This window comes from Rhinatrema bivittatum, chromosome 5 (assembly GCF_901001135.1).
Source record: "Rhinatrema bivittatum chromosome 5, aRhiBiv1.1, whole genome shotgun sequence".
NCBI lineage: Eukaryota > Metazoa > Chordata > Amphibia > Gymnophiona > Rhinatrematidae > Rhinatrema > Rhinatrema bivittatum.
In genome coordinates, this window is record NC_042619.1 from 183701781 (window position 1) to 183718793 (window position 17013).

Here is a 17013-nt window from a genome sequence, read left to right on the forward strand (position 1 = left end):
GCGGCCCTGATTAAAATACCGGCATTGGCGCGAGCCTCGGGGCATCCCCCGAAGATGACGTCACCCACGATGGATATTTAAGGCCTTGGAATTTGCTAACATATTGAGTTAGCAAGGAGTTTCACTACCTAAGCTACTCTGCCTCCTCGGACTTACCAGAGGTACCCGCTCCTCGGGGCCTCACTCTCTCCTTGTATTTTCAGGTGACAGTCTGGAACCGGTACTCGCTCCTCGAGGGCTCTGATCCCAGACTTGCTTCGTATACTCCTCTGCCTGGAAGTCTTCACTACTAATTTTCTCAGCTACATCAGTGAGTTACCATCATTCTCTCTGAGCTTTCCTGCAAATGCAGGAACCAGGTATTCGCTCCTCGAGGGCCTATACTTTTCGGCTCCTGGGCTTCATTGGGACATTGTGTGATTGTTACCATCTGCATACCCTGCCTACTCACTATATCTCAGTCTCTCTTCAGCTCAGCCTCCAGGGATCACTGTTCCAGTATCTGAGGGACTACAGCCCAGCCGGGCTTACCAGCTCTCTACTGCCATCTTTGGTGATTCAGTATACTGTCTAATAAAAGAACTAGTGTGTGTTTGCCTCCTAACTTTGAGCCTGACCGGTATTCCCTCTCAGGATCATCCCCCGGGGGCGTGGTCATCTACCACTGGTCCAAGGATCCACCCTCAACTCTCATATATATCTACAGATCTCAAACAGAGTGCTAACCACTATCTGATTGCTCCTCCCATCAAGCATCAGATTCAGAACAGATTGCTAACTCCTTAGCAAATCTGGAACATTTTTACAGGGGGGAGAGATTATTTATTTATTTATTTGTTTGTTTGTTTGTTTGTTTGTTTGATAATTTTTTATACGGTCATTAAGTTTTATTTATTTATTGATTGATTGATTTTTAACATAATTAAACAAGATAAACATCTTGTAATGAAAATATAGAGAATAATCTCAAAATAAACATTCACAAAAAAAAACATTTAAGGTAATATTATTAAAATATTCTCTTAATATTAAGTTCACTGAATATGGGGGAAGGAATTGCACAACCTCTAAAGAAATAAATTTACCATCAACATATATGCACAGTATCTATGGGAGAACATTTTACTTTTAAGAGGGACTGGAAGCAATAATACCGGTTCTCCAGACATAGTGGGAATTTTCCCAATCAGAAATTGGGTCAGTTGGGGAGGTTCAAAAAATATATATGTATTACTCGCATATTTGACTATGCATTTGCATGGAAATTTTAAGAAGAAAGCTCCACCAATTGACAACACTTGAGGTTTCATAAGAAGGAAAGGTTTCCTCCTTTTCTGAGTGTCTTTGGAGACATCAGGGAAAACTCTAATCCTGCAACCAAGGAATACTACATTTCTATGCCATATGCACATTTTAAGGAGCCACTCTTTATCAGGTTCCAGCACTAATGTTATTATTAAAGTCACAGGAGTTGCTTGATCAGAGTCTGATGTCTCTAAAATTGCTGAAATATCCAAAGGAGAGTCTCTTCTCTGAGTTTCTGAAGTGGGGATCTCTCCCTGCCCCATTAAATTTCCCGTTCTTGGCAAATAAAAAATCTTTGAGAGAGGTGGTATTGCTGTCTCCTCTATTTGCAGGATTTCCCGTAGGTATCTCTTAAAAGTCTCTCTTGGGGAACACAATGGTATTTGCTGGAAATTTACAAATCTCAGGTTACGATTTTTCATTCGATTCTCCAAATTCTCTATTTTAATAGCTGTTATCTTCTTCTCTTTTAACATTAATGCTTGCACCTGTTGGAGCCCTTTTATTTGATCTCTATTTGCCATTATTTGTTGATCCAAATTTGAATGGGTTTGAGACAAAGCCTCAATCTTCTCTTCCAATTGCTTTACATTAGCACACATTCAGGTCGATCCAGTAAGGCCGCGGTAGAAACAGTGCGGAAGTGTCAGGCGCACCCTTCCTCCCCGCACGCACAGTTCTCTTCACTAACTCCCCGATACTCTCCTCTAATCGCATGCAAATGCATGCCGCGGCTTTAAAGCGGTAGGGAAGGGTTATGGGCGCGTAACCCATTTTACTGTATAGGCGCTTAATACAGCGCCTATACAGTAACCAGGGTGCGCTGGTACCTGTCATTTCAAATGACATTTGAAATGACAGGTACCAGGAAGTGTAAAAATCAAAATTTTTAAATACCTGTCGGAGGGCCGCGTGGGTCCAGGCGGCCGGCGGGATCCGGGGGGCCGGTGGTCACGTGTTAAATCTAGGCCGCGGGCGGGTGGGCGCCTGTTCCGGGCGGCGGGGGGTGGACGCGCGTTAGTTTCAGACGGCCGCGTGGGTCCAGGCGGCCGGCGGCGGCGGGAGCCGGGTGGTCGCGTGTTAAATCTAAGCCGCGGGCGGGTGGGCGCCTGTTCCGGGCGGCGGCAGCGGCGGCGGGGGGACACGCGTTAGTTCGAGACGGCCGGCGGGTGGTCGCGTGTTAAATCTAGGCCGGGTCCGCACAGGCGCGCATTCACTGCCGGTGGGGGCTGCCTCTCCCGGCAGTGAATGAATTCATTCATCCAGGCGGAGGAGCCGGTGGCGAAAGCAGCCGGCTCCTCCGCCTGGATGAATGAATTCATTCACTGCCGGTGGGGGCTGCCTCTCCCGGCAGCCCCCACCGGCAGTGAATGAATGCGCGCCTGTGCGACCCCTGCGATTCGGCGCTCAAGGCAGTCACATGCCGTGACGTCACCCCTTGAGCGCCCAATCGCAGGGGTCGCACAGGCGCGCATTCATTCATTCACTGCCGGTGGGGGCTGCCGGGAGAGGCAGCCCCCACCGGCAGTGAATGCGCGCCTGTGCGGACCCGGCCTAGATTTAACACGCGACCGCCCGCCGGCCGTCTCGAACTAACGCGTGTCCCCCCGCCGCCGCTGCCGCCCGGAACAGGCGCCCACCCGCCCGCGGCCTAGACTTAACACGCGACCACCCGGCTCCCGCCGCCTGGACCCATGCCGGCCGCCTGGACCCACGCGGCCCTCCGACAGGTATTAAAATTTTTTTATTTTTTCTTCTGACAAGTTTTATGTGTCCCACATCATTACATTTTCTCGATCATCTCTGTATCGCTTTTTTTTTAAATTGTGTTTTATTGTTTTTGAGTATCTTAAGCGGTGTTGATGGATTTATTACTAGACTCACAGTCCTAACTCCTACTAGGGGGAGGTGGTAAACTAACACGTTACGGCCGCGGCAAAACAGTGCGTTACTAATGAGAGAACCTGAGCGCGCCTTACGGTATCGGAGGGGAATAGCTAATTCCTTCATTATACAGCTAATTTGTTCATTTACATGCCGGGTGCGGGAAGGGTTACATGTCTGTTTTAAGAAGCACTACGGATGCGCAAAATTGGAGACTGTATCGCTGGTTTGCCTTACGCGTCCGAATTGTGCGCAGCGAGCTCGTTACAGACGAGAAATCTTCAACTGAACTTTACTGGATCGACCATTGGTTGCAGTACAGTTAATATAGAAGTCTTCATTTCCACAATTGTTTCCCATATAGTTTCCAAAGAAAAAATAGCAGGTCTTACCACAGTCAAAATCTGATTGATGTTTTCTAGGGGTGTGCATTCGTTTTGAACTTAAATGTAAAACGCAACTTTTTTTTTTTTTAACTTAAAAAAGTGATGAGGCGAAAACGATCGGATTTCCAACTTATTCAACATAGCTATGTTGAATAAGTTGGAAATTGCGATTGTTGATCCTAAATAAAAATTTAAACCCCTCACCCTCCTTAATCCCCCCCCCAAGACTTACCAAAACTCCCTGGTGGTACAGCAGGGAGTCAGGACGCCATTTCTGAACTCCTTTGCGAGGAGCACGTGACGTCGGCGTCACGTGATTCCCCGCGCGATCGCTCCGGGACACCCTCGTTGCACCCAAAAGGAACTTTTGGCCAGCTTGGGGGGGGCCTCCTGACCCCCCAAGCTGGGGGGTCAGGACACCCTCGTTGCACCCAAAAGGAACTTTTGGCCAGCTTGGGGGGGTCAGGAGGCCTCCCCAAGCTGGCCAAAAGTTCCTTTTGGGTGCAACGAGGGTCCCGGAGCGATCGCGCGGGGAATCACGTGACGCCGCGTCACTCCGACGTGACGCCGACGTCACGTGCTCCTCGCAAAGCAGTTCAGAAATGGCGTCTTGACTCCCTGCTGTACCACCAGGGAGTTTTGGTAAGTCTTGGGGGGAGATTAAGGAGGGTGAGGGGTTTAAATTTTTATTTGCACGTATGGACATAGACTCAACTTATGGAATTCTCCATATGTCCATATTGACCGCAAATGGGACCCCCTTTCGACTTATGGACTTATGAACATAAACTTTTGCTCTGCACATCCCTAATGTTTTCCGACTGAGTACAGGGTTCTCCGTTCACATTGCTTCCACCTGCACCTGGCTGCCCCGATGTAACCGGGCTCCCTGTTGGGCTTGCAACTCTGGCAGTCCCTACCAAGCTCAGTGCTCCAACACTTTGGTCCGGCATCACTCCTGCCTCTCTGGTAGTGCACCTCCCTGCAGCAGGATTCCTAGGTGGAGTTCCCTCAATGGGACTAAAAGGAGATAGTGAGCCAAGGAGAGAGGGGAGCTCCTCTTCCCCTCCCCCACTCTCCAGCGGCTGAGCTCCCGTTCGTTCTCCCCGCAAGATGTGAGCATCCATAGGCCCGGTAGGAGTCGTCGTTGGGGGGGGGGGGGGGCCGCAGGGTAAGTTTCCCCCCTCGGCTTTCGCTTCCTACCCATCAAAAAGAAAAGTATTCACAAGAATGTTTTGAAGTTAAGCCTCGGAGCTGATGCCGAGCAGCATTACCGTGCGACCATCTTGGTTCTGCCCCTAAGTTGTTAAGTTTTTACCATCACAAGGGTTAACATTAAATATCTAAAATGGATACAAAATTATAAAAGTGCCCACAATTTAAAATCCGGTTACAAAATATGGTATCATAAAAATCTATTTGATATATTTCAATACTCTTAGCTCTTAAATACATGTATCATAATTAATCTACATGTAGATACATAAACCTTTCTTACAGTTAATTTTATATATAAAAACTATCATTCTAAAATGTACCAAATACTAAAAGTAAACTGATTTATTAGAATAAAAAATAAAATCACATTAAAAAACCTAAAGTGCTGAGTGTTGCCAAAATAATCTTATCGCTAAGAAATTTACCTTGCACAGCCTTTTATTTACTCTCTACTTTTCATTGTAAAATGCTTGTTTAAAAACCCAGGTTTTAAAAATTCCTTTAAATACTTTAAAATGTCTTTACAATCTTATCTCAAGAGGTATTGCATTCCACAAAATGGGACCTGTTAGAGACAAGGCTCGATCTCTGACCTGTGTAAGTCATGCTGTCTTAACAGACGGAACAGTCAGTAATGCCTTATTAGCCGACCTCAAATTTCTCTGTGGTACATGAACACACAGTGCTGTATTAAGCCATTCCGCTTTTTCATCATGAATTAGCTTATTTGAAAAAGGAGCTGGCTGAAGTTAAAGCTGCATTAGATTCAATGAAGAAAGGTTCACCCTCTTTACAATTTTCAGCAATTAATTCCCCATTACCACAGAAAAACCAAACGTCAAGGATAAAGAGATTTACAGTGGGCTCAGGTAGGATAAGACCCGTGACCCATAGGCACCCATTCTTGATAGCTGTGCAGTCCACAAGTCTACTACCCCCACACTCACACAGGGCATTAATGAACTCAAACAACAAGATTACAGTGGGCTCTGGTAGAATTGAACCTGTGATGCAGAGGCACACACTGTATCAGGTGCAACTAGTACAAAAAGCCCTCTCAGTAATAAATACTGAAGAGGCTCTTGAGAAAGTGATTGAAGTGATATCTGAAAAGAAAGAAGAAACCCAATGCATAAAGAAATTCCAGATCCGTAACCAAAGGAAAAAGGTCATTGTGCCTGATGAATCTGTCATCAAAGGCACTAATCCTTTCCTTTGCACAAATGCAAAGGGGAAGGGTGAAGAGGACAACAAAACTCAACTAAATTCACAAAAGGAGTCCAGGAACAGCAGTAACCTGAACAAGGAAAGCTGGAAAGCTATGAGCACAAATGCTCATAGTTTGGGCAATAAAATCCCAGATCTGCAAGCCCTAATGATACAGGCAGACTTAGACATTGTTGCTGTCACAGAGACATGGTTCATGGAATCTCACGATTGGGATACGGCAATACCAGGCTATAACTTGTTAAGGAAGGACAGAGAGGATAAGAAAGGGGGAGGAGTGGCTCTTTATATCAGAAATAATATCCAAGCAACTGAGCTGCAAGGAAGATGGGGCAATGAAGAAGCACTATGGGCTGACCTAAAAAAAGATGGGACATCCATTTTTATCGGCGTGGTTTACAGGCCTCCAAACCAAAAGGAAGAGCTGGACAGAGATCTGGTTGAAGACATCCAAAAGATAGGAAAGAAGGGAGAAGTGGTGATCATTGGAGACTTTAATATGCCAGATGTAGACTGGAGAATCCCATCTGCAGAATCTAATAATAGTAGAGAAATAGTAGATGCCCTGCAAGTAGCTTTGTTCAAACAAATGGTTATGGAACCCACGAGAGAAGGAGCTATACTCGACTTAGTGCTCACTAATGGAGATAATGTCTCTGATGTCCAGGTGGGCACACACCTCAGCACCAGTGATCATCAAACGGTATGGTTTAATATCACAAAAAGGATACGGAAAAGAAGCACAAAGACCCGAGTTTTGCAGTTCAAAAACACGGACTTTGATGAAATGGGGAAGTACCTGGAGGAAGAATTAAAAGGCTGGGAGAATGAGAGAGATATGGATCAACAATGGACCAATCTAAAAGGAGCAATTACCAAGGCAACTAATCTATATGTTAGAAAAGTAAAGAAAAGCAAAAGAAAAATGAAACCTATCTGGTTCTCAAAGGAGGTGGCTGACAAAATAAAGGCTAAAAGAACAGCGTTCAAGAAATATAAAAGATCCCAAAGGGAGGAGCACAAAGAAGAATATCTGGTAGAACTAAGGGAGATGAAGAAATTAATCAAGATGGCAAAAAGTCAAGCGGAAGAGAGGATTGCCAAGGAGGTAAAGAGAGGTGACAAAACATTTTTCAGATACATCAATGAAAAGAGAAAAGTTCAAAGTGGTATAGCAAAATTGAAAGATGGAAAGGATCAATGTGTGGAGAGAGACGAAGAAATGGCAGAAATATTAAATGAATACTTCAGTTCTGTATTCACTAAAGAGGACCCTGGAAAAGGACCGTTGCTAGTTAACAAGAAACTGGAGGGGAGTGGAGTAGATGTAACTCCATTTACAGTAGAAAATGTATGGGAAGAGCTGGAGAAACTGAAAGTGGACAAAGCCATGGGGCCTGATGAAGTTCATCCCAGGATCCTGAGGGAGCTCAGAGATGTGCTGGCGGGTCCGCTGTGTGACCTGTTCAATAGATCCTTAGAAACGGGAGTGGTGCCGAGTGATTGGAGAAGAGCGTTGGTGGTCCCGCTTCACAAGAGTGGGAACAGAGAAGAGGCTGGTAACTACAGACCAGTTAGCCTCACTTCAGTGGTGGGAAAAGTAATGGAGTCAATGTTGAAAGAGAGAATAGTGAACTATCTACAGTCGGGAGAATTGATGGACCAGAGGCAGCATGGATTCACCAGGGAAAGATCCTGTCAGACAAATCTGATTGACTTTTTTGACTGGGTAACCAAGGCATTGGATCAAGGAAGAGCACTTGATGTCATCTACTTGGATTTCAGCAAAGCTTTTGATACAGTCCCGCACAGGAGACTGGTGAATAAAATGAGAAGCTTAGGAATGAGTGCCGAGGTGGTAGCCTGGATTGCAAACTGGTTGATGGACAGAAGACAATGTGTGATGGTAAATGGAACTCTCTCTGAAGAGAGAGCAGTTTTAAGCGGTGTACCGCAAGGATCCGTGTTGGGACCGGTCCTGTTCAATATCTTTGTGAGCGACATTACGGACAGGATAGAAGGTAGGATTGTCTTTTTGCGGATGAAACTAAGAATTGCAACAGAGTGGACATGCCGGAAGGAGTGGAGAGAATGAGATGGGATTTAAGGAAGCTGGAAGAGTGGTTGAAGATATGGCAGCTGAGATTCAATGCCAAAAAGTGCAGAGTCATGCATATGGGGAGTGGAAATCCGAATGAACTGTATTCGATGGGGGGAGAAAGGCTGATGTGCATGGAGCAGGAGAGAGACCTTGGGGTGATAGTGTCTAATGATCTGAAGTCAGCGAAACAATGTGACAAGGTGATAGCTAAAGCCAGAAGAATGCTGGGCTGCATAAAGAGAGGGATATCGAGTAGGAAAAGGGAAATGATTATCCCCTTGTACAGGTTCTTGGTGAGGCCTCACCTGGAGTACTGTGTTCAGTTCTGGAAACCGTATCTCCGAAGAGACAGAGACAAGATGGAGGTGGTCCAGAGAAGGGCGACCAAAAGGGTGAATGGTCTTCATCGAATGACTTATGAGGAGAGATTGAAGAATCTAAATATGTACACCCTGGAGGAAAGGAGGAGCAGAGGTGACATGATACAGACTTTCAGATACTTGAAAGGTTTTAATGATCCAAAGACAACGATAAACCTTTTCCGTCGGAAAAAAATCAGCAGAACCAGAGGTCACGATTTGAAGCTCCATGGAGGAAGACTCAGAACCAATGTCAGGAAGTATTTCTTCATGGAGAGGGTGGTGGATGCCTGGAATACCCTTCTGGAGGAAGTGGTGAAGACCAGATCTGTGAAGGACTTCAAAGGGGCGTGGGATAAACACTGTGGATCCATAAAGTCTAGAAGACGTGAATGAAGAGTGGGTGGCTCACGGGAATGACAGCTACTGCCTGGAGATAATACCCTTATTCAATAAACATACACACGGTTAATGCGACTCCAACATTGCTCTAAGCTTCAACGGCAAGAGGAAATGTGGAAAAAGATTTGCATTCACAAAAAAGCGGGGAGTAGCTGGCTTGTTACGGCGGTTACTACCCCAAATCAAATAAGCCTGGTACTTCACTTTCAATGCATATCCAGCATAGCTCTCTGCTTCAACGGCAGGGGAGAAAGACTGATACATCACGCATATCCAGCATAGCTCTCTGCTTCAACGGCAGGGGAGAAAGTCAGATACTTCACTTCCAATGCATATCCAGCATAACTCTCTGCTTCTACTGCAGGGGAGAAAGACTGATACTTCACACATATTCAGCATAACTCTCTGCTTCAGTGGCAGGGGAGAAAGTCAGATACTTCACTTTCAATGCATATCCAGCATAACTCTCTGCTTCAACGGCAGGGGGAATGAAGAAAAGTAGATCTATATACAGTCAACAACCAACAAGGTCTGAATTATTTAGTCTGGGTAAACAAATAAGCATGTGTATAGCTTGCTTATTGCGGCGGTTACTACCCCTAACTAATTAAGCTAGATATTTCACTTAGAGGCAGTTCCAACACTGCTCTCTACATTAATGGTGGGGGTGGAAGGGAAATAGAATCAAAAGGTTACTAAGAGCCAAGAGTAACAGATAAGAATGAGAAAAAAAAAGTGCAAAACTTGCTGGGCAGACTGGATGGGCCGTTTGGTCTTCTTCTGCCGTCATTTCTATGTTTCTATGTTTCTATGTTTCTATGTTTCTTTAAAAAGATTCTACTTGTTTTATGTTCAAATACTTATATACTTACCTTTTTTATTTGTATAACGCTTATATAACCCTGTTAAATGTAAAATGCTCCGGCGTAAATTCCTGTTTACTGTACACCGACGTGATATCTTTGATGAGCGGCGGTATATAAAAACTTATAAATAAATAAATAATAAATAAATGTATTTATTGTGCATAGCACTTTATATTGGATTCTTTGTTCTATTGGTAGCCAGTGTAATTCTGCTAGTGTCTCAGTAATGTGATCCCTTTTTCTTTTTCCTGTAAGTATTCTCGCTGCAGAATTTTGCAATATTTGAAGTGGTCTTATTGTTGAGTATGGTAATCTAATAACAAAGTGTTACAGTAATCGGTGCTTGCAAATATTAAGGCTTGTAATACTGTTCTAAAATCGTATAGTGTTAATAAAGGTTTTAATTTCCTTAGTACCATTAGTTTGGCGTATCCTTCTTTTACTTTATGTTGCTCGCCCCGTCTGTACTCGGCCTGTGCACGGGCCTGCTCATCTCACCTACTCCTCTGCAGGTTCTGGGTCAGCCTTTCCAGCAACAGCCGCTAGCTCCTCCAGGCCTCAGCGTCCCACGGCGGCGATCGCCGGGCCTTCTTCAATGCACCAGGCCTCACAGCGGGGCTCGGCATCCTCTGTGGCATTGGCCCCACCCCTAGGCACGTGCGCGCAGACCGCCCGGTCCCTTATAGGGCCAGGGGCGGGTCCAAGCTCCACGATGCGCCCTGATTGAACTCAGTAGAAAAGGAAGTGCCTGCCTGCACTTCCTTGCCTTGGCAATCGGGTCGACACTGTGTGTATATTAGTTTGCCTCCGTGTCTCATCGCCTGTTCCATTCTCATTCCAGTCTTGTTCTAGTCCTGTTCTAGTCCTGTTCCAGCGTCCTCCTATTCCAGCATCTTCCTGTTCCAGTGTCCTCCTGTTCCTGCGTCCTCCTGTTCCAGGGTCTGTCTGTTCCTGCGTTCCCCCAGGTAGTACCTCTTGGACTGACTCTCTGGTACTGACCTCTGCCTGTTCTGGACTATGCTGATCGCTGCCCAGATACTGACCTCTGCCTGCCTGCTCGACCATTCTGACCTCTGGAACCTGACCTCTGTTTTGGCTGACTACTCTCAGACTGATCTTTGGAACTTGACCTCTGCTTTGGCTGACTACTCTCGGACTGACCTTTGGAACTTGACCACTGCTATCACTGACCATGCCTCCTTGATTCTGGCCTTACTCCTAGCCTTGTCATCACAGACACTCTTCTGACCTTCTCTGATCCCTCAGGCCTCTAGCCTAGATGTCGACCGTGCACCCTTGATCCTGGTGGGCACAACTTTGAACTTCCTTTCTGAGGCCCACCTAAGCCCAAGAGGCCCGGGTCCCCAAGGGCTCCACCTGGGGGGACTGCGGGCTTCCAGTGATGAAGATCCAGCTAGCCTCTGTCTCCTCCTGTGCTCCGCCTCCTGGTGGCAGGTGCTTCCTGGGCCCGACCAGGGAGCCGTCCTACACTGCTCCAGCACAAGGGTCCACATCCAAGCGCAACACTTTCAGTGATATATGGTGTTTAAAGTTTAATTTTGGGTCTATTATTACACCAAGGTTACGCACCTTCTCAGCTAATGCCACTGATTGTTTTTTTTAATTATCGGTGTTTGAATTACATTTATATTTTTCCGCGCTAAGTGCATAAATTCCATTTTTTCAATATTTATCACTAATTCCATTTGATTTAGCAGTTGTTTGATTATATCAAGATAAATATTAGCTAATTTTATTGTTTTTTCTATTGTATCATCAACGGGTAAAGTTAGCTGTATGTCATCTACGTATATATGTTGCTAATTTAATGTTCATTGTAAACCGAGGTGATGTTTGCTAACGAGCCGCGGTATATAAAAATCCTTAAATAAATAAATAAATAAATAAATAAATAAATAATGCACGAATCCTAAACCTGCCAGCAGATGACACAATGGCAACAGATAAATATTAAAAAATGTTGCAGACAGGGCCAATCCCTGTGGTACTCCTATTTGAAAATTTATTTTCTCTGATATTATATTTCTAATCTGCACTTGATAAAATCTGTTACTTAAATATGACTTGAACCAGACAATTGTATTTTGATGAAGTCCAATGTCTTCCAGTCTTTTGATCAGTATTTTATAGGGATGTGCAGCAGGGACAGATTTGTGCCATTCAGTGTTCGTATTCGTCGGGACCCAATCCATTGCATCCGTTCTTGGGAGACCTCAATCCATTCATTAGTTATATATGTATTCGTTTCCCAAAAAAACCCCCATCCCAACCCTGGATGGCCGGCGCCATCTTGTGCTCCTACCATGTGACAGGGGCCGACCAATGGCACCGGTAGCCCCTGTGACATAGTAAGGGCAAAGGCTATTGGCCCCATTTTGAATACTGGCAGCTGACGGCATGAGTGCAGGAGATCGCTCCAGGACCCCCGCTGGACCACCAGGGACTTTTGGTAAGTCTTGGGGATGACTCTACCGGTGCCATTGGTCGGCCCCTGTCACATGGTAGGAGCACAAGATGGCGCCGGCCATCCATTGCTCCTACCATGTGACAGGGGCCGACCAATGGCACCGGTAGCCCCTGTGACATAGTAAGGGCAAAGGCTATCGGCGCCATTTTGAATACCGGCAGCTGACAGCCCGAGTGCAGGAGATCGCTCCAGGACCCCCGCTGGAACACCAGGGTCTTTTGGCAAATCTTGGGGGGGTTCAGGAGGGTGGGGGTTTATTCGTTAGTGATACATTGTATTCATGGGTGTTCGCCATACGTTTCATGACCCCCACAAAAACAACGAATATGGCATATACGTTGCGGATTGCAAACGAATGCACACCCTTTGTATTTTATGGTTCACTGTGTCGAAAATCGAAGACAGGTCTAATAAAACAAGAATATAATGTGTCCCACTATCAAAACCTCTTAAAATATTATCTGAAAGTGAAAGCAGTAATGTTTCTGTACTATAATGTTTACGAAAACCATGTTGTGAAGGATATAGAATATTGTTATTTTCCAAATGTTCTGATAGTTGTTTTTGAACTGTTTTTTCTATTAGTTTTGCAATTATTGGTAAATTCAAAACTGGTCTATAATTGTTTAAGATTAAAGGGTCCTAATTTTTTTTCTTTATGATCGGTTTAATTATTGCCCCTTTCAAAATGTCAGGCATTAACCCATCCTTTAAAGATAAATTAACAATCTTTGTTAAAACAGGGGTAACTTCATTAGCTAACTTTTTCAAATCCATTATGGGTATAGTGTCGAGCATATGGGGAGCAGGGTTTAACTTTTTTAACATGGTTTCGACTTCTATATTTGATACTTCATCAAAGGAAGATGATTGCGTAATGTCCCTTGGGCACTTTTTTATCTCTTGTTTTGTTATATTCATGATTTTGCTTCTTAAATTCTCAATTTTTTCTCTAAAAAACTGCGTTATGGGAATGGGAGGTCTAGGCAGGCCCCATTTCTTTTGCTTTTCTTTTTCATTTAATGTGCATTTCTTTTTTAAAACTAATAAAACAAGCATTAAATAAAATAGAATTCATAAAAAAATTAAAATGAGATAATTTTTTTTACCCCTGCACACTCCTAATTACCAATTACACAAATTAGTTAACCAGGTGTCAGGCTTGGGTCTGAGACGAGGTTCCGGTGTCAGGCCTGTCCTACGGACAGGGTCACAGTGTAAGATATGGGTCTGGGCTCTGGCCTCTGAGCTGTGTTGCAGCATCGGGCCTGGGTCCGGTCCAAGGCCCTGGCATTGAGACCCGACCTTCCTCGGATACCCGATGGTTCAGGTAAGTTTATTATAATTTTTATAAATTTTAGGGTGTAGGCTGAGTCCTGGCATTGGCCCAGTTTTGTGCTTGGGCCTAGGTTTCAGCCTTTGCTTTGGATCTTGGTCTGTGCTCTAAATCTGGGGTTAATAATGGATTCAGAAATTAATCTAAAGCAACACATATCATTAAAAGTAAGGGAAGGATATGCAAAACTTATGGTCCTAAAAAGATTGAAGCCATTACTCACACCTGCCCACTTCAGAACAGTTTTACAAACACTTGTTTTCTCCAGCACTGATTATTGTAACGCACTCTTACTAGGACTCCCATGCACATCAATAAGACCACTCCAAATACTTCAAAATACTGCAGCCAGAATACTGACGGGAAAAAAGAGGAGGGACCATATAACTGAAACATTAGCAGACTTACACTGGTTGCCAATCGAATACAGGAGAAAATACAAGGCCTTATGCACCATACACAAACTAATATATGATAAAGAAGCAGACTGGCTAAACACAGCCCTTCGAGTCCATGTCCCACAAAGAAACCTTCGCTCAGCTAATAAAGCACTACTAACAATCCCTTCAGTAAAATCAGCAAAACTAACCCAAGTAAGAGAAAGGACCCTATCCCTGGCAGGGCCCATCCTATGGAACACAGTGCCCACCGAAATCAGATTGCAGAGTGATATCAAATTTTTTAAGAAAACCTTAAAAACATGGCTCTTCAAACAAGCCTTTCCTAAAGAAACGGGAGGTTAGAGAGGAGGAGGAGAGAAAAGTCAGAGAAGTGCAATTGAAAATGAAGTTTTAACAGTCCTTAAAAATGCATATTAACATAACTATGAAGAGTATCTCAATAACACACACAGTATTGACCATCACTACTCAAACATTGTTTTTATTAATGAGTTTGTAACCGTACTTATTTGGCACCTGTTAGAATGTACAACAACATACATATACATACATTATTTGTGCCTGTTTGTAAACCGTTGCGATGGTACCTAACTTAGCGACGGTATAGAAAAGTTTTTAAATAAATGTGTGTGCTCCAGGTAGCACACACATGTATGCCTCGGGCATACATGTGTGTGCTACCTGGAGCACACACATGTATGCCCGATTTTATGACTTGCATGCGCAGGCACGCGTGCGTTATAAAATTGGGGGTTGGCGCACACAAGGGGTGCACACTAGAGCACCTTGCATGTGCCGACGCCCGCGAGCTTCTCCCGTTCCTTCCCAGGCCGCTCTGAAATTGGAGCGACCGGGAAGGGAACTTCCCTTTCCCCTAACCTAACCTTCCCACCCCTTCCCCTAACCTTTCCCCCTAGCCCTACTCTAACCCCCCCCAAAATTCTTATCAAATCTTCCAGGCAGGCGCAGGTTGCGCATACCTGCAGCCTGCCGTCACGCGATCCTCTGACACAGTGGCAAATGGCCCCGCCCCTACCCCACCCCCAGACCGCCCCTTTTTCCAAGCACTGGGACTTAGACACGTCCCGGGGCTTTATGTGCGTCGCCGGGCCTTTATAAAATAGACTCGACACGTGTAAGGCAGTCTATGTGCGTAAATCCACTAGATTTACATGTGTCGAGCTTTTAAAATCCGGTCCATCATGTGTATATGTTTGCATATGATGCATAGGCTGTGACAAGCACACACACATACATGCACAGGCATACAGGCAGTGATACAGACACACATACAGGCACACAAGCTCTCACGTAGACACATACACATGCACATAAGCTCTCTCTTTCACACACACACACATATACATACACACAAGCATATAAGTAGACTTGCAGATAAGCACACAGACACACACAAGCCCTCACACAGACATACACATGTATATAGGCTGTCATATAGGCACTCACAGGCACACATATACACAGGCTTTCACACAAACACACACACAAGCTCTCACATAGACACACACACATACATACACATACACATGCATAGAGACTCTCACACACACCATGGTCTCTTAAGGTCATGGTAGGATGAGCTCCATCATTGCTCCACTGGCTTCATTTTCTCTTCAGGCTATGGTGGGATGAGCTCCATTCTTTCTTATTTCCCCAATAAATATTAAAATTTGGGATAATAACAAATGAAAGCCAAGGGAAAAAAGCAAATGAAACTTTTATACAGTTAATAGTTTTCATATACTATTGTCAAGGAAACACACTAGAGAAAACAGTGAACTATTCAAAGATACATTCTTTCAAAAGAGTTGGCATATGTGGGTGACCAGACATGCATAGTTTACCAAAAACATGTCTCTGATATTTTTTTCATGAACTGAAATGAGCATGCTGTATATTACAGAATAGATTATGCTTTATTGAATTAACCACAATAGATGACAGCAATGCATTTAATGATCTTTTTTATCAAAATTTGTTAAATGGGCACATTAACACACAATTCTAATATCCATGTTAGCAGGGCTGCTAACACAATTCATTGAAGGGCATAAAGGCTATAGTGAAATACATATTCAACATGTTGATAATACCCATATTAAAATTTATGAGTTAACTTATGTACATTATACAAACACTTAGCTATACCTCTAGTGATATAATTCAATTTTTGTAGTAATGTCTATGTTTACACCTGCATACACATTAAAACAAAATACATTATATTTAAATGATGCAGTTTGCATAATTTTGCATATTAATTGGCTCATAAGAATTTTAATGCAAAATCTGCATTAACTGAAACAATTAAGTTACCATTAATGCCAACATGTTAAATCATGTTAACATATGCCAGTGTTGCTTTAACAGATGTTTAGTGCAAATGAGGAATTTAACAGACCTGCATTTTTCTCAAAGAAAACATCACTAATTCTAATACATGATCCTTGGATTTGCTGAGAAGAACTCTAGGATAGACTCAGGAGAATCATCAGAAAATATTTCTTTATGAAAAGTCGGTGGATGCATGGAATAGACTCCCAATGGCTTGGTGGAGACAAAACAATAACAGAATTCAGAAAAGCCTGGGGTAGGCACAGAGGATTTCTGGTTGATGAAAAGATGAAGAGAGTGCCATATATCAGCTGGGGTCTTTGGCATTGCATTGAAAATAAAATTAGACAGATTATATGGGTTAATGATCCTTATCTGCTGTCATATTCTATGACAGTAGTAGGTACAGGCAGGGTAAATCAAGGCAATGTACTGCCTGAGGCAAGGGATGAGAGTCCGTGCCCCCAGCATGACATGGCATGGCACAGGTCACATCATCAAAAGGGGAAAGACGGGTGTCTTTGTAGTCTATCCAGTTTGGCAATTTCAAATGCTGTGGAAGGGAGAAAGCAGGGCTTAGAGTTTCCAGAGGAGTGGCAAAATGACAGGTATAATGTTTCTGGGAGGTTGGCAACTCTGCTACTTTCCCAGGAACCGTAAGCTCTGCCTCCCACCTTTTCCCCAG